General features: G+C 47.7%; 1 protein-coding gene across 5 annotated transcripts in view; it reads right to left on the bottom strand.

The window, feature by feature from the left end:
• The window catches only part of LOC147018980 (SLIT-ROBO Rho GTPase-activating protein 1-like), a 156,306-nt gene that overhangs the window by 108,732 nt on the left and 27,537 nt on the right, over positions 1-20,037 (bottom strand). The gene's annotated exons all lie outside the window — the stretch shown is intronic.

The following is a 20,037-nucleotide window of genomic DNA, read 5'->3' on the forward strand; positions in this document are numbered from 1 at the left end:
GAATCCCAAGGGTGACAACACAATGATGGCATTATCAGAAGTGCTGGAATGTGGATATTTATGACCATTACATGAACCTGACTGTTTATCAAAGGTCGTTTGGAAATCTATTTATTTATCAAAATGCACCATTTAAACCAAGTTGCAACTGTCATTGCAAGGGACTGGAAGAATGCAGGAAAACCCATCATTGTTGCTTTTCTCAATTAAGCTTTCACTTCATCTATTATGGCTTGTAAGTCACTTCTAATATCTATTCCACGTGAACATGAAACCTTTTCAACAAAACCATTGTCGTGTATCATCAAGGCAGCTGGGAATAGACCTTTGTCAAGGATTAGTTTGATTTCAGGCAAATCAGTAGCGGACGAATTGCTCAAAGCTGTTAAACAATGGTTGAACTTTTCAAACAACCAAGTTCCAGGCATCTTATTTCCGGATCAATGAAAGGTCTAAATGTCCTTCATGATGGCAAGCTTTACCGTTATTCAAAATCTTCTTCTAATCTGTTATGGACAAGGAAAACTCATTCGTTTAAGGTTAGTACAAGTGACTGCAATTCTGATAGAGCCTCATGGGCTGCTAACAGCCCCTACTGTGATTCCCACTACATTGTTGAATTGTTCGTTCTTGTTCCGGCGTCTCGAGGAGATTTTAAGTGTGTTTATATTGCTTCAATCAGACGAGAGGAACCAGGCCAAGCAAGATGACGAATGACGAGGCCGACCAGGACAGCTTGGTTAACATATTTAAGTGAGCGGCCAAACACACTCGATCAGAGGAGTGGCGTCACACATGTAGTGACAATGCTTCCCATGTGGTTTTGCTGCATTATGTCACAGATGTTACGCCGTCTGATTCTAGCTGCGTTACCTCTGAAAATATTGCCAGATGCTTCAATCTAGTCAGCAGAGTTTTAAACTGTCAAATCCGGATGTTGTCGGTGTACCTGCTGAAATGGCATTGAACTTACTTCCTCACTTGACTGGTGAACGCTGTTTGGTAATTCTTGCTCAAAGATACGCATGATGATGATTGTTCTGTATGTGATGACAAATGTCCCTTCTCGCTCTCTCAGCTGCTACAACTTTGCCCAGGAATTGCAAGCGGCTGCTCTAGTAATGAAAATATGACCGTCATGACCAATTTAAAAAGAAGATAAGCCCTCGTGATTGGCATTGCTTAGCACGTTGCATTGGCCATTTTCATACCGGTCCAAGTAACAATTGTTGAAAACAATATCGGTCAAGTTGTCAAAGTGAGTTGCAAAATCATAATGTGTTTGTGACAGTACCTGAGAAGAGATTGCATTGCCTTCATTTTCCAAATTGCTCATGATATACCAATTTCACACTACATTCCAACACCTCACTCTTCCATGAGCCTAGAATTTGAATAAAAAATGAATAATAATGGGTGTAGTGGAGATCCACACTCACTCTTGTCGGAGAAACATGGTGCTCACTTCAAGTCAAGAACAGGACGCCACTCTGTCACAAGGTGTGAAAAATCGCGACTGAGCAGCACTGGGAATCAAATGCACAAATATGAGGGGAAAGAAACAAGGCTTTACCCATTCCATCGCCAAACTGTTCCTCAACATAGAAGCAGGCCAGACAGCTGGCTTTGCATCACCATCTGAAGGATGATGCTTCCAATTACAGCACCCCCTGCTAGTACTGCATCGGAACAGCAGTGTTTTGTCACGTCCGACCCTCCAACGGCGATTGATCCCAGACTCGATGACTCAATGAAAAGCACGCTATCAGCAGAGCTATCCTGCCCCTCTCACTTTTGCACACAAAATGGAAACCGTCTTGCTCAAAGGTCACAAACAAATATTCTGTGGCTTTTGTTGAAAATGGTGACTCTTCTGATCCCGCTCAACTCATTAAGCTTCTATTTTGTTGACAAGAGAAAGTATGACAATAAAAAAAAAAAATCGCAACCATTGTCTTGTCCGCAAATTTATGACTCTGCTTGACAATGTTCAAAATATTATTTAACAATATACACAAACACAAAGATAACTTCATTAACATTACAAACTTACATTCCACCCTTCATTCAATTCCACAGGGTGTTTTCTTGTATAATTGTTGTTCATATTTTAAAACATAAATTTGTATATACAATCTATATACATAAAAACAAAAAGCACGGTGAAGCGGTGAAGCCGTCCATCAATCCGTGAAGACTACATGACTATTAATCATGTCCTGTTTGAGCGTTAATTCCCCACGATCCTAAAGACCCCAAAAGACTCTGATGACCCAAAATAACCAGATAACCCAAAAGTGCCCGAGGACTCAAAACACCCCAAAAATCCTGATGACACAGATGACCCAAAAGTCACTGAGGACCAAAAAGACCCCCAAATACACAAAAGACCCCAAAAACCGAAAAGACCCCCAAAAATGTCGACGATCTGAATATCGGAGAGGTGAGATCATCGAGAGCCCCCTCTACTATAAAACACCGTAACCGAACTCAGCAAATGGGCTGATGAGAACCATCTTCACCTGAATACAGCTGAATGCAAACAGCTGCAAATTTGCTTCAAATGTTCACCGCCAGAACCACCTGTCCTCAACCTTGGAATTAATACCCTCGATGTCGTAGAGGAAACCAAAATACGGGGAGGATGGATCCAAGATGACCTTAAATGGGACAAGTAAGTAGAGGAAATGATGACTAAGAGCAAGAAGAGAGTGCATTTGCTGAGTAGACTGAAAAAGTTCAACATCCCAACACACGATCTTGTCAACATCTACTCGTCATATGTCCGGCCATCACTCGAATATGCTACACCTGTGTGGCACCCTGGACTAACAAAAGGGCAAACTAAAGACCAAGAGCAATGACGATTGTTCTCAGTAAGCAGTACGACTCCAGTCATAGTGACTGGGATTGAACCACTTAAGGAAAGAAGAACAATCCTATGCTCCAAGTTTGCATCCTCTTGTGTGCGATCTCAGAAGTATGGTAACTGGTTCCTGAAAAACGATGCCACTCGTGCAATGCAGCTTCATGGTACTGGTACTCACAAGTACAGCATGGACCAGTGCCGAACAGCAAGATATCGAAATAGCACGATTCCATTTCTTATAAAGTGTCTCAATGAAGAAGGGGGTAATAGGATCGATTAGGTTAAATAGGTTTAATGGTTGGTGGCCTAGTGAAATTATTTGTTCAGATACTTTTCACCTTCATGACGTTTGTGTACTATTTATCGATGAATTTTAACTTGCTTTCGTCTTTATATTGTTTTAATTTGATATTATTTCTCAGATTAAATATGAACGATTGATCACGCGTTAACCCACACGGGAGTGTGAATTTATATTGAAATTCTATTCAGCTTCCTTTCCTTTGATCTATATTAATATTTCGGCATGCCCCTTTCTTTGTTCCACCATCAGATTTTTGTTACTGCATGAAATGAAACAAGGTTTGGCACAAATACTAATGATATTATTGTCTTCCTTAAGAGGCCCCTCAAAATTCGTTTTGATGCATTTTCACAAACTCCAACGGATTCCATTCAAATTCGGTATGATTATGGCTTTTGGTCCAACTTAGGTCATTGGCTATAAATTTTTTCCATAACACTTCCGATATTCGGAAAAAAATCGATAAATCGATATCCCTTATGGGATTTTCCATTCAAATCCACTCAAGTTTAAGGCCTACGGGGACGCAAATTTCCACTTTGCCCCGGGCGCTGTTTACCTCCGCTACGCCAAGCTGTTAGGGTTAGGGTTAGGGTTTGGGTTAGTGTTAGGGTTAGGGTTTGGGTTAGTGTTAGGGTTAGGGTTAGGGTTAGGGTTAGCTACCCCAACACTAACCCTAACAGCTAACCCTAACCCTAACAGCTAACCCTAACCCTAACAGCTAACCGTAACCCTAACAGCGAACCCTAACCCCAACCGCCAACGCCAACCGCTAACCCTAACCCTAACCGCTAACCCCTAACAGCTATTCAGGAAATTTGCAAGAAAGCCCGGGCGTTGCCCGAGCAACGCCGGGCTTTACTACTAGTTTGTAATAATAGACCATTATATGTGGACAACTTCTTTATACATTCCCATTTTAATGTTCTTTTAATATATTTTTTGGTGATTGGTTGATCAAATGTTTTATATTGATATGAAATGTTGAATGTATAATTCATTTGTAAATTGTCATACAATTCAGCGGAAGCTGCAACGTGAATATAAAACTGAAATGAACTGAGCTGAAAAGACAATTTAGACCCCTGAGACCTGAACACCATTTCGACCCCTTACACCATTGAGATAGATTAGACAGCTTAGACCCTTGACCATTTAGACCACTTGGACCTTTTTTTCACAAACAAATTTCAAATGAATCTAATATCACCAATATTATAAATAAATTTGTGGAGAAGAAATGTTTATATTATGATTGGTGTAAATCATGACAACATAGCAAATCTGTGACATCGATCTCAGCAACGACGTGTGGGGAGGAGAGTGTCGCGAGCCGATCTACGCTAGTTCATTAATAAATGTGAAGGTCCAAGTTACATTTCAATAACCAACTTAATTTTAAAAGTAGATTTTTAATTCCACTGGGGAGGGCACGAGAGTGGGGAAGAGGGGCAGTTACAAGATTCAAGTCAAGACGATCATCCCATTAAGGAACTAAATAGATAATAATCCCTTTCTTCTACAATCTACATTGCCAGGCAGTAAATGGCATACTGAGGTTCTGTTTTGGTCCAAATTGGTAACCATGGTCTACTTCGCCAAGGAAGGCATCGATTGGATGCAATGGCAGAAACGTCCTTCACCAAAAGCAACAACCTTCGCCTTTGTTATACACCAGGTGCGAACTTTAGCGATGAGACCAAAGCAAACAAGCCATTTGCGACTAGACCTTGTGTCGTGGGATTTTGGTGACCACTTTTCCAGGTATTTCTGTTGATGAGTCTTCAAGCTTATGCTATATGTAAGCGTTTCTTAAGGTTCTGTTCTGAAGAAACACCATCGTTTTTTGATTCCTCCTTTAGAATGTAGGTTTATGCCAAGCTGCATGATAAACAGTTCTACAGACTCTTTGCACAAATGTCATCGAAATGTTGTGGGTTCCATTGGAGTACTTTAATATTTTTTATTTCTATACAACAGCTCAGCCAGGGAAAGGTGAGGTGAGCTCAATTAGCTAGTTTATGGGGAATACATCCAAAGACCAACTGCCAACCCGACTGGAAGGCAATGAGTACAATGAACATTTGGTCAAATGAATACCACTAGATACCTAAAAACATTCAAGCACCAAGAAGAATGAAGACAATTTTTCAAAATATTCACACACACACTTCTGGCTTTGTTTCTTCCACAAACCACTTTTTTCTTCTCAATGGCCTTTCAGATTCATGGAAGGGGGTGGGGGGGGAAGAGGAAAGAAAAAGCCCCCTAATCCCCCCAGCGCATACATTTCTCACTAACACAGCATAAACAACTGAGCTCTGTGCACAGGGCGGACTGCCGTCCCAAACAGCCACTTCCTTTCACCGGGCCATCGAGACGCGCCCACGGCATGGCACGTGGCCCCACGGCTGAGCTGAGTACAACTCATGCTGTGACCAAAAGGGTATCCATGACTAAATCCGAGAATCGTCAAACCTTCTTGTTCTAACCAAAAGTTTGATATCAGCTTGATGTGTGTATGGACAGATAGTAAAGAAGACGCTGATAAGTGCATGGAGTGGACAAAGTCAGTAGACTACGTTACCCATTTTCAAGAATCAAAATCATTCTCCAGATGTCTTCTTTGGCATGAAAAGGTCAGTGGCCAAAGGGCAGCCCTGCTTCTTGCTCATTGGTGCATTTTATTATCTGCAACGGGTGAGCCTCACGGGGCTGGACGAACAGATCACGTGTCTGGAATTTTGGTTGCTTCCAAGTGTGAGTTTGGGTCTTGGTGAAAAAGCTCTCATATGACAACGGGACATTGGTTTGGGCTAAATGTGGATCACATTGTTGGATTTGCCATTTCACACTGAGCCCAGGTTTAATTTGGCTCTGACATTGGTCTCATATAATCGTACTTGGTAAAAATAGTGCAGCCAAACGAGGAGGAAAATGCAAACTTTCTAGTGTAATTGATATGTCTATTGTGACACTCCTCTGCCATCATTGTTCTCAATGCAGTGACCTTGCTATCGACAGGAAATATGGTTCCCAGAATCTTGTCAATTCCCATTTTAATGTTAACATTACAAAAATGGGATCAAGCCAGCCGAACAATAGTCCACGGCCATTCTGAAACCTTGAGGTTCAACCAGCAGGATTGGCAGATTTCCTTATCTCCAATATTGCCAGTCCATTTCTGTGTGCTCTCCCTTCTCGACGCAGCACTGTTTGACATCTCCTCACCTCTGCTCCACCATCCCCCACAACCGATACTGGAGATCATCTACCACTTCTTCCCTCCCCTTTTCTTAGATATTTCCCCCATTTTGCCGCAACAGGCAAACCAGAAGCTCTTGGACCGCAATTCCAAACCAGGATCTTGGCCTCGCAATATTAACTATAACGGCACTCAGTGGAGCGCATACCTCCGCCAGGCTAAACAGTTTATGTTTTGTATCCCACTGATTGGCTGGATCTGGAGCCAGACCTTCACCAAAATCGAATCGACTTGTTCTTGTCGCCTACCCAACTTGTCCACCTAGTTTCGTCTGGTTGTGAGCAGGGTGTCTCAAAAGGTTATGGACGGATTCAGACAGACAAACAGGGGTGAAAACATCATCTCCGTCCACCTTCGGTGGCAGAGGTAATGATATCTGAGGTGATCTCTGTACAGTAGACTTTCAATACACATGATCGATGCATGCAAATAACTAGATCGATGCGCATGTAGAAGTGGCAAAAAAAATAAAATCGAAATTTTTTTGAAAAATAAGTTGCAATTTATTTTTCCTCTAACAATTTTTTTTTAGCGGGGGGGGGGGGGGAGGGGTTGGAAATCACTTAAAACATGTAGAAATGCAAAACAAAAATTCAAATATTTTTTCAAAATGGCCACCATAGCGGCCACATTGAACTTTGGACCAAGTCCAACATCTAATGGTATGATCTTTGGTCCATACCTAATCCCCCCACCAAGTTTCGTCAAAATCTGTAATACTGTTCACAAACAAACCGGTAGGCGACGAGGGATTCGCTAGAATCGAAGCGCACGATACGATACTTTTCATTCTGACTGATCCACCGACGAAGATTTATTGCCAAGACGTTTTTTTTTTTTGTATACCTTGTCGAGGCTCGTATGAGAGCTAACACACAACTCGCAGCAAGGGGGCATGAGACGAGAGGGGCGGGAGTGGAAGGGACAAAACAGTGGGGAACAGACACATTAGGTGAACTGTGGAAGGGAGAGGGATGGGGATGGGACAGGGAACATGGCGAAGAGAAGATGGACATTACAGGGACTTTCAGGAAGGAAAGCAGGGGAATTGAAGGAGTGGGCTTGGGTGGATTATCGGGGGTAGAAAAGATCGAAGATTTGGATGGGGGAAGACAAGAGGTGGTGGTGAACAGCTGTTTTGAAAGCCTGCAGGGAAGAATGGGAAAGAATAGAGTGAGGAAGTTTATTCCAAAGGCGGGAAAAAAGAGGAATGAAAGAGTGAAGATGAGCAGTGATTCGTGATTTTGGTAGTTTTACCAGAAGGGGGTTGTTGGCGGACCTTGAGCGCCCTGTGGAAATGTGGTGGGGACAAATCGCAGAGAGAGCAGGGGGGGCAAGGCTGGAGAGGAGTCGGTAGAAGACAGAAAGACCATCGACCAACCTGCGGTGATTGAGTAAGAGGCCCAAAGACTCAGCTTCATTGCGGGAGATGTCGATGATCTTAAATGCCCTGGTTTCGACAGCGTGAAGCTGAGAAAGGTGGGAGGCAGGAGCACCAGCCCAGAGGGGAGAGCAGTACTCCATCAGGCTACGGACAAAAGCTTTGTAAGTGGTCAGGAGCTCAAGAGGGCCGAGGAAGGACTTTGCACGACGGAGGATTCCCAGTCGGCGACTGGCTTTTGAGGCGAGGTTGGAAATGTGAATTTCCCAGGAAAGGTCATGGCAGATAGTGAGACCCAGAAGCTTGAAAGAAAAGACTTCTTCCAGAGGATTGTTGAGAAAGTGGATGGGGGTGGTTTTTCTAAACGGTCCTTTCGAAGAGACATAGTGAGAGTGTGAGATTTGTCTGGATTGAAAGACATGTTCCACGTGTTGGACCAATTTGTGATTTTATCCAGATCTGCAGTGAGCGAAGAAGCTGCTGCTTGCCGGTCTGAGGGATGACAGATGGTACGGCAGAGGGTGGAGTCGTCGGCAAAGAGAAATAGAGGATTTTCCAGAGAGTCGGAGAGATCATTGATGAAAACCAGAAGAAGAACAGAGCCCAGAACGCTACCTTGAGGAACTCCAGCCTGCACAGGAAAAGGGGATGAAAGAATTCCATTTAGGGCCACACGTTGACTGCGACAGGAGAGGAAGTCTGCGAGCCATGAGTGGAGATGGCCTTGAATACCATGGGAAGAGAGTTTGGTGAGTAGTGCAGGGTGCCAGACTGTGTCAAAAGCACGTGATATGTCCAGGGATACGGCTCGGATTTCCTGTCTGGCATTGAGGACCTCCATCCATTGATGGGAGAGCAGAAGCAGTATTGGTTCACATACAATTGTTCCTCTGCCTGGCAAGATTTTTCCTATTGGGTATTTTGCCAACTGGCACTCCTCATAAAAAATTACGATAAATGGACACCCTATTTTTGAAGGACTACCTTTTGAAAAATAATCGGTTTGCTGGTTTGTGCTGTGGAGCCTCGCATTGCAGACACACACACACACACACACACACACACACACACACACACACACACACACACACACACACACACACACACACACACACACACACACACACACACACACACCCCGATAAAATTCTCAATGCTCTTGTTTGACCACACCTCCTGAGCCATGCAATATTTTTCATAAGCCACGCCCACTTTCCTACGCCACTCCCACTTTAAATAATAAATAATTGGAGGTGGTGTGTGGGTCGTGGAATAGTTTTCGGCAAATAAATAAATAATTGAAGGTGGTGTGTGGGTGGGGAATCGTTTTCGGTAAATAAATAAATAATTTAAGGTGGTGTGTGGATCGTGGAATCATTTTTGGTAAATAAATAAATAATTAAAGGTGGTGTGTGGGTCGTGGAATCGTTTATGGTAAATAAATAAATAAGGTGGTGTGTGGGTGGGGAATCGTTTTCAGTAAATAAATAAATAATAATTGGAGGTAGTGTGTGGCTGTGCGTCGTGGAATTGTTTACGGTAAATAAATGAATAATTAAAGGTGGTGTGTGGGTCGTGGAATTGTTTTCGATAAATAAATAAGTAATTGAAGGTGGTGTGTGGGCCGTGGAATCGTTTTCGGTAAATAAATAAATAATTAAAGGTGGTGTGTGGGTCGTGGAATCGTTTTTGGTAAATAAATAAATAATTAAAGGTGGTGTGTGGGTCGTGGAATCGTTTACGGTAAATAAATAAATAAGGTGGTGTGAGGGTCGGGAATCGTTTTCAGTAAATAAATAAATAATAATTGGAGGTAGTGTGTGGCTGTGGGTCGTGGAATTGTTTACGGTAAATAAATGAATAATTAAAGGTGGTGTGTGGGTCGTGGAATTGTTTTCGATAAATAAATAAGTAATTGAAGGTGGTGTGTGGGTCGTGGAATCGTTTTCGGTAAACAAATAATTAATTAAAAGTGGTGTGTGGGTCGTGGAATCGTTTTCGGTAAATAAATAAATAATTAAAGGTGGTGTGTGGGTCGTGGAATCGTTTACGGTAAATAAATAAATAAGGTGGTGTGAGGGTCGGGAATCGTTTTCGGTAAATAAATAAAGAATTTAAGATGGTGTGTGGGTCGTGGAATCGTTTACGGTAAATAAATAAATAATTGGAGATGGTGTGGGTGGGGAATCGTTTACGGTAAATAAATAAATAATTGGAGATGGTGTGGGTGGGGAATCGTTTACGGTAAATAAATAAATAATTGGAGGTGGTGTGTCGGGAGGAGAATCCGAAATGGTAAATAAATAAATAATTGGAGGTGGTGTGTGGGTGGTGGAATCATTTTCAATCAATAAATTATCGGTTTGCTGGTTTGTGCTGTGGAGCCTCGTGTTGCAGACACACATATACACACACACACACACACACACACACACACACACACACACACACACACACACACACACACACACACACACACACACACACACACACACACACACACACACACACACACACACACACACATAAAACCTGATAAACTTCTCTCAATGCTCTTGTTTGACCACACCTACTGAGCCGCACAATATTTTTCATAAGCCACGCCCACTTTCCTACGCCACTCCCACTTTTCATCAACCACGTCCACTTTCCATAAGCTCCGCCCACTTTTCTAAGCTCCTCATAAAAAATGACGGTAAATAGACACCCGATTTTTGAAGGACTACCATTTGAAAAATAAATCCTCAATCAAAAATCGGCTCGAGTAAAATTTTCTAAATATCTTGAAGTGTTTAATTCCGGTCTCGTTTCTCTACATTCAAAACTGAAGGACAAGTATTGAAAATACTGTACGCGGTCTTTCGGCCGCTGCACAGCAACGGGTGGTTGCTTGGCAACGGAATTCAAACGTGCACATTCCCAGACAATATGGCACCTGTTGGCAAAGTTTCATCGAAATCGGTTCACTGGTTTGTGCTGTGGAGCCTCGTGTTGCACACACACACACACACACACACACACACACACACACACACACACACACACACACACACACACACACACACACACACACACACACACACACACACACACACACACACACACACACACACACACGGAAAACCCGACAATAAGCGATATCTAGCATATATAGCTAATCCAAACAAACAAACAGACAGGGGTGAAAACGGTAACCTCCGTCCATCTTCGATATAGATAGATGATAGTTAAATATCATCCTTGCCGTAGCAGGAATCCCGGATTAGCACAAGTCTGCATGATGCTTCTGACAGGGACAGCATTTCCAAGGAAATATAAGCAAACAAACGCATTTACGAACATGAGCTACTCAGGTAGTATTTATACTGCATTCATATTATTTGCATTTCTCACGGTAAATGACCATTCAGGGCCCATTGCGCTGAAGCTACTTTAACATCTGTGTAACCTTTACCCAGATGAAACATTAACGAGTTGCATAAGGTTATTACACAACTCAGACAGGTTATATATCTCTAACTTACTAGCCAGTGAGGTTAAAATGCAGCAAGTTAAAATCCAAGTCTCCTTGTGTGTGTGTGTGTGTGTGTGTGTGTGTGTGTGTGTGTGTGTGTGTGTGTGTGTGTGTGTGTGTGTGTGTGTGTGTGTGTGTGTGTGTATTTCCATACATATTGTTACAGTTGTGGAAATTCACAGAACACCATTCAGGTTCCCCGAAGATCAGTTATTTTGATAAGTGTGTGTTCCAGGTTAGCTTTCCCCACCAATGTATAACGGGCATTGTTCGTGTGCCAGGTTGTGCATCTCTGAGTTAGCCATTATTCTGTTCTATTTTTTATTTCAAATAAAGAACAACTCAACAACCTTGTCAATCTCCACAACACAGCGACCCTCCTCTACAAACAAAAACACCACTCCCAGAAAGCCACCCGAAGAAGGAAACAGAAATGACGGTTGGGGCGGGTCCCTCAGAACGGCATAAACACGGATGACGGTTATTACAACAACAGAGCCAAGCCGATCACTCCTGGGATTTTCCCCCGCGCGCCGGGAAGGGAGGGGCGAATGCGCCGGGGGCGATAAAAAGCCGTGTTCGCTGGCTGAAAAGCGAGTTGAGTTGGTGTGGGGAGCTCGGAATCAGTGGGAGTTGGGAGTGGGGAGACGCCCCGTTTAGAGCTGGAGAGTTCGGAGTGTTGGAGTGTGGGCAGTTGGTTCGCTGGAAGGTTCGCCGGCGCAACCAGGAAGCAGGAGTCGAGAGCCGTTCACTCCTCCAGCGCGTCGTCGGCTAAGCCAGGCCGCAGTGGAGGCCAGACGACCAAGGGAGCCAGTCGGAGCTCGGGGATCCGGGCAAAGACACCGAGGGTCGCCGAACAAGGACCCATTGAGTCACCACGAGGGTGGCCAGGTAGCCCGCCCGGTCTTTCGGAGCCCCTTCGGTCATCCCGGCTCTGAGAAATTATAAAGGCTCACAAGCTCGGTTCTTTTTTTCTTGGGTTTTGCATGAAAGTCTGTGGCGCCTTTTCCTTAAGTAGTGAATTGTGTAAGTGCATGTACATAATAAATAGGAATCGGCTGTAGGCTTTTTGCTCGTGTCCTGTCCCCATCCCCCCATTGACTGCTTACGTGCCAAGTGGAAATAAATGTCCCCCTTGTTGAATGTCACCTGCTCGTTGCATCCCTTCCTCACATTGACTGACATGGAACGTTCGGGATATTATCAAGCTGGCTGATTATCAAGCCGATAAAACGTACATCTGGTCCGCCGGGACTTGGCGATATATAACCGCTCGGCAATCGCATACGGAACGAGCTGCTTAAGCGGCTCGTTTTCGTGCAGGCCCCGTCGAGGTATAAACTCCCAGTATCTGTCTGTGCGAATAATTAGGTCTATCGACAATTCGATGTTCGACCCTGTAGCGCGTGGACAGAGGGATTGGTTGGTTTATGGTGTGTTAAAAACACCCGGAGCTGGGTTTCGGCGTTGTTCCAGAAGCTACGACTAGATTGCGCATTCGGTGGGGGCGCGCGGCCGCAATTGGGCTAAGGAGGTTGTCCGCATGCCGAATGGGCGGAAATCTACAACAATATATGTACATATATATATATATATATATATATATATATATATATATATATATATATATACATACATACATACATATACATACATACATACATATACATACATACATACATATACATACATACATACATATACATACATACATACATATACATATATATATATATATACCGGGCGTAGTGGCGTGCGCCTGTAATCCGGCTACTCGGAGGCTTGGATTTGCGGATCGCTTGAGGATGGGAGCTCTGCGCTGGGCCGTGCTATGAGAGGGTGTAGAGCAGCCCGGAATCATGGCAAAACCCAATCCTTATACCTGTGACGTAAGAGGCGACCAGGGTTGCGTCAGGAAGGGCATCCGGCGTAAAACCTATGCCAAATCAGTATGTGGATCATAACAGATGATCCGCTGTGGCGACCCCGAACGGGAGCAGCCGAAAGACGAACAACATATATATATATATATATATATATATATATATATATATATATATATATATATATATATATATATATATTGTTGCGGTTTTCGCGCCCGCCGGCGTGCGACGGCCACGTAACTCGAATCGCGGCACGTCGCCCACCGGACGGACAATCCAGTCGTGACCCTCTCGGACTAACGCCGGGAACCAGTCACGGGTGGACCTTTCGGTCTCACCGCGATCGAGCCAATCAGCCCCCGCGTGGGATAGGGTTGCTCGCCAAATTCGAACTACCTAAGTACCCACGCGGAGGGTAGACCGGGCGATCGCACCTCGCCGCAGGTCGACTTCGGACACGGGCCACTTAAGCGACCCGTTCCGACTATCAGAATAACCGAGCGGTGTTATCGTCGACCTCGACGGTTCGATTAATTATCGGGCGTATTCAGCCCACTACCAACCCTTTACGTGAAGCAAGATGGGGATTCAATGGAGGAAAAAGACGAAGCGAAGCGGGAGAACAGTTCAACAATAAAGCACGTTTATTCTCGGCACACGGGAAGCACACAAAAAAGAAAACACAATTCCATTTACACAAAAAGCAAACATAAAAGTGAAAACACAGTGCAGAGCTAATTCCGACTACCGAGCACACGGCAACACTTATACAATTCTACTTCACAGACGGCGCCGACAACACATACCCAAAACCAAGGAAAAGAAATACCCTCAAGAATGAGGTAGGCCTGGGGCCGAGACCTGGTCGGGCCTACCCGTCTGGTGATGAGACGCGGAGCGGCGATGGCCCCGCAACCCGCGGGCCTCGTGGACAGTGCCTGGCAGGGGGGTGGGAACGGGGCCCCCTTGGTCGCACTATCTCAGCGCGGGGGGGGAAACAGGAGGGGGTTGCTGATGCTCGGGGTATAGAGGATCTTTATTATGTGCGACGAGCGTCTCCACCTCGGCCAGGTCGCGCTGCCGGCCTCCCTCGGGCGCGCATCTCCCTGCACGACGCGAGCACCCCCTCGTCCGACTCGCCGCCTCTCCACAGCTCGTCCCCTCCGTTCCGACTCTCCTTCGCCTCGTTCCGACCTTTACGACTCCCTTCTTCCTCGTTCCGACTTCTTACTACCTCGTTCCGACTTTTACTACTCCTTTCTTCCTCGTTCCGACTTCTTACTTCTCCTTTCTTCCTCGTTCCGACTTCTTACTACTCCTTTCTTCCTCGTTCCGACTTCTTACTACCCTTTTTACTGACGAACACCGTCCTTTTATCCCCCCGTAACTTCGCCTTTGACCCCCTCCCTTTGACCTTTCACCTCGCTCCCCATTGGCCCGAGAAAAAGTGGGCGTGAAGCTTTTTGATCCACAAATTTGCATATATCGATCGCCCTGGGGCGGAGCCAGTCGCCCCTCGCTCACCGATTGGACGGCAAAAAGTGGGCGTGTGTCGTTTTCGATCCGTTTTTGAAGCAGAAAATCCGTGGTTTTGTACACGCTGTTCAACGTGCGCCCTACACGAGTCCAGCATCGGTGCCCATGAGTGGCGCGAGATGACGGTGATGCGATGGTGGCGAGTTGGGACGGTAAAGGTCATGGCGGTTGTGGTGAAGCGGCGTTGTGGTTGGTGGTTGTTGTTGTGGTTGTGATGGTGGCGATTGGTCCAAAATAAAGATAGTAAAGAAAAACGGCTATCCTGAAGAGTCGCAGCACGTATAAATGACATGTATTCCCACTAGACAACGGGTTTGGGCCTAACTACACATGCACTTACCGAGATACCTCACCTAAGGGACCTGAATGGTGGTTTGCGAATCTGGTAACCACAACACTACCCCCTTCCCTTTTACAGACTCGTCCCGAGTCGTCAAATTTCGTGTGCCATCATGTGTAGTTTTCCCCTAGTACACTTTACCTACGGATCCCTGAGTGCGACATTCATGGTATTCGTGTCCCCAAAATAAATAACCTGAGGGCTGCGTAACTACCTAAACAAACTCACTCACACGGACGACTTAAATAAAATTGCCGGCGCTAGACAGACATGCCGGGGGCGCACTCATATGTACAGTACATCTTAACCTTAACTTACAAATTTTACACTAAACCATGGCCCAGGATCACTGAACTCTGCAAAAGAAAAGCAGTTAGCAGGGAGCCAGGCTGCCCACATGCAGTCTCTGGCTCAAACAATGCAGGTGACAGGGAACGTGGCTGGCTGCTCACACGCAGTCCAAGGCCTTCCCTTTTGAACTGAGCGCAGTGAACCACAACGGTGGATGGGCTGCACAAACGCAGGCTCCGTGCCCGCTCAAGTGGCACACGCAATGGACCACAACGAATGGATGGATGAACACAAACACGGTGCACGGGCCGCCACTGCAGGCCCGTGTTGTAACTGCCAACAGGGCAGTTCTCGCAGCTTGCAAACCGTTGCCTTGCGGATCCTGGCGCACATGGAAATGAACAGGGGGGGCAAAGCAAAATTGAACGGGGCTGGTGAACATGGGCAGTGGGCATGGCATGGCAAAGGTGCAGGCAACACAGCCCGCAGAAGAAGGCCGCTGCAGGCAAACACAGCCCGCAGAAGAAGACCGTTGCAGGCAAACACAGCCGGCAGATGAACTGGCCGGCACAGGCCTTGAAGCAAACACGGCCAGCCGATGGCACAGGCCTTGCAGCAAAACAACAGCTGCCGATGAAGCTGGCCAGCTTTTGCCGTCAGTGGAAGTTGGTGGAGGGAGTGCGGTGGTGCTGGCCACTTGGAAGGCGGGCTCGGACCTACCTACCTGTCTCCCTCCCAACCTATCGCCTTTGCCTGTCACTGTACATACCCACTCCCTTAATTTGTCAAACGCCAATTTAGCCCCAACTTATTTTTTTGTTGTTTTTATTTTTACTTCCCCTCTATAAATCGTCCCCTAACCCCCTTTATCGTCTTTGTTCGGCTAACCTATCCTGTCACCTAGCCTACTCCCAACCCCTACGTTCCCTTCCCGGAGGGGAACAAGGGAGAGCTAACGTCCTGTGTCGAGGCCCAACGAAGCCTCAGAATGGCCTCCCCAGAGTTCGGCGATCTAACCCAAAGTGGGTCCAGCGGCCCACAACGACAGCGAGGGGATGGATGGTGCGGAGGGGTACATCTCCTAATCTACCCTAACCATTTAACTGTTAAACTACCCCGGGGCTTCCAACAAGTGCCTCTCGCTTAAACTATTGGTTCTAACAACCCAGATTCCCGTCGCCTGTGTTGGTGTCCTCACAATTTCGGGCCTCGCCCCCCAATTTTCTTCCCGTGCCCTCACACGGTCTCCTGGCTGGGACACGTGGCTCCTTCTGGCAGGCACGACCCTCTGCCGAATCTCCCGCTATGGCACCCCCGGGCACTACACTGCCTCCGAGCCTACCAGCTCCCTAACACCGGGGAGTGCCCCCCATGGCACCTCCCCTGAAACGCACACGTGGCAGGCCGGCCTCCCGGGCCCCTTTCCGAGGGTCACCCGTGCCCACTGCACTGCCCACGCGGCTAATGGCGCCCCGGGCCCCCGCACCAAGCAGGCGCACCCGTGCCCACTACTCTATCCCGGCCCCCCATGGGCCCATGGCCTACCGCGGCCGACTAGCCTGGTGCCCGGGGTACCCACTCAGCGATACTCACCTTTCGCAGCCACGCTCCCAAGCCCGTCAACAGGGCTCCTGCACCCCTCCAAATGGGTCTCGAGCCTACTTTCCCACCAACAACAAAACGACCTCCATTTTTCAATTTGACTAACCCAGCTAACTCACTCTACACTGACCCCGGGGTCCCTTGGGCGGGAGTCACTCCTCCCCCCAATCACTCATCGCACCATGCATTCCCCATTCGCTCCACTCACACAGACCCGCTGGCCTCACTCACTCATCATGTACTCACCTCACAACTCTTCAACTCTTCAACACACTCACCACTGAACTCTGCCATCCTTCTAACTACCTCCCCTAACTAACTCGTGCTCCCACGTCGTCCCTTATACTAGTAGCACGTTCCTTTTAACACTACGTAGCTAAACTACGTCCCCTCTACACACTCACAAGTCTGTCCCTGTCTCCAAATCAATCATTTTATTTCCCAACCTAAATCTGGCTACAATCCCTCTAACTAATCCATTCCACGGACTCCATGAGGACTTTCCCCTGCCCCATGAAGTCGGTCTAACTAAGCTAACCCTTCCCCCTAACTAGTTTCCATCCTGTGCCCAGGGTAAGGGGGTCTTCCACCCCTTGCCCAGGAATCCTGTACACCCGAAAGTGAGGCTTGCTTTTTTTTTTTTTTCATGCGCAGCACCTGCGCGGCAACTCAGAGCTCGCGCACTTTGCACCTGCCCGTGACGTCATGCAGCTGCACGTGTTCCTCGTCCCTCCTTGGACGGGACCATCCGGCAGAGATACCCCTCCTGCCGGATTCCAACCCCACGTGCAGCCATGACGTCACCGTGCGCATAAAAAAAAACACAAGCCACACGTCTCGAGGGGTTCCCCACGCGAACACATGTGCTTTGCCCGTTGGAGCTTAACACACACGATCGCGTGGAGAACCCGTCCGGTCCAAATCCATTTACCTGCCTAACTTTGTCCGTCCGCGGGATCGGCAAATCCACCGCGTGCGTTTCCGGACCGGGACTTCACTCTCGCAAGCGAGCACGTGGTGGTCTCGTGCGTTGCACAGCACGAACCGCGTGCTCACTGCTGGGTGAACCCGGCACGGTCCGCGAAACTACAGCCGCTACTCGGCTTTCTCTCTTCTCATGTCGCCGTCTCCGTCTCCATTCAACCCACGCACACCTGCGTGTCACGACGCACACAGTCCACACCATTAAACTCACACCGGGAGACGCGGCTGCGTGCTCCCGCATGCCAACCGACATCTCCCTCTCATACCGCTCTCTCACACACACGGTCTCCCTTGCACAACCCATACCACTCACACGTGGTGCTCCATTCACTCGTGCCTCACTCACACACGCGGGGGCACTCAACCGCGGTTCCTCATCCACACACGGTGCCTCACCCACACACGCGGGGGCACTAACCCGCGGTGCCTCACTCACACACCGTGCCTCATCCACACACGGCGTGCTGGGAAGCACGTACTCCGGCACCATCGCCACCACACCACTCACACGTGGTGCCTCACTCATACTGGCCGTTTCACTCACACACACGGCCTCACTCACACACGGTGCCTCACCCACGCACGGCGTGCTGGGAAGCACGCACTCTGGCACCATCGCCACCACACCACTTACACACGGGGTCGCTGCCACACACGGGGACGCACTCACACCCTGCACCACACACACCGGGACAACCACACTGGGGATTCGTGTCCCCACAAGGGTCTCCGGGGCCTCTACACCCCCCAAGCTCTTCGTGCACCCGTCCACAGCACTCGTCCCCTCAACCTCGCAAAGCACGACCGAACTCACCTGGTCGTGACTCGCCTTAAGGGGGCATACTCCCTCCCCTCGTTCCTGGAGGAGGCCATCCCGCTGCTCGCACCGGGTCCCAACACGCTCCGCGAGCTCAACCCCATTGTCCTCCACTACCTCCGTGTGTGCGTGCGCGTCACTTACCCCGTCTTCATCGTGTAGTCTTCCCTCTATCGTTCCCATCTCCCGTGTCTCTGCCAACTCTTCACCCTTTACCTCCCTTGTCTCAACTATTATTTCTGTTGTCGTCACCTCGTGTCTCGTCTCACACGTTTTGGTCTCCCCATTTAATTTTTCCCTTTTGGTCACCGTCGATTCCTCTGTCACGACCCTCGCCCAACACGCCCCCCGAATTATTTTTTTACCCGCCTTCACCGCGGGCATGTTAAGCCGTTGCACCCCCTTCCAGCTCGTTTGCTCCCACACGTGGAGTCGCCATTCCCAGCTCCCTGGTCACGGCCTTCATGCCCGCCTGCAAGGCATCGGCCCATGTTCTGCGTCTCACCCCGGAGCTTTTCGTTTCTTCCTTCATGTGCTTGTTCATGCCTTTCATTTCGTTTATAATTTCATTTGCGTTTGTATCCATCTTTTCGATTATTTGTTGTGCATTCGCATCCATCTTTTCGTTCATGCCTTTCATTTCGTTTTTCATTTCATTTGTGTTTGCATCCATTTTTTCGATCATTTTCGCATTCATCTTTTCGTTAATTGCCGCCAGCATGGCTGTAGCTGGGCCATGTTGGATGCACTCAGCTGAACCGTTTTGGCAAGGGTTTTGGTGGAGAGGGGGAGGTGTCATACACCGCGGCCGCACCCACCTCGAGGCCCTGGGTTCAGTTGGGCGAGTCCGTGTTCCTGCACAATCAACATTTCCTGCTCGGGATTCCATCCTGGACCATGGATCCTACACATTCTACATCCATTTCTAATACCCCCGGCTCCCGCTCGCCTTGAGACGCCATCTTGCTTCTCGTGAAGGGTTAATTTGCTCGCTCGTAATTTGGAGGGAATCGGGGGTCGCTTCTCTCACCCTGGACCGATTCCCGTGAATTTCGCCGGAGACAGGAGAGCCTGTTGTCCCGCTCTCCAATACCAGTGCCGGGAGGAGGGCGATGAATTGTATCCCACTTCTGACACCAGTGTTGCGGTTTCGCGCCCGCCGGCGTGCGACGGCCACGTAACTCGAATCGCGGCACGTCGCCCACCGGACGGACAATCCAGTCGTGACCCTCTCGGACTAACGCCGGG

Source organism: Eptatretus burgeri, chromosome 10 (genome assembly GCF_056783735.1).
Source record: "Eptatretus burgeri isolate ZD-2024b chromosome 10, Ebu_testis_v1, whole genome shotgun sequence".
Classification (NCBI taxonomy): domain Eukaryota; kingdom Metazoa; phylum Chordata; class Myxini; order Myxiniformes; family Myxinidae; genus Eptatretus; species Eptatretus burgeri.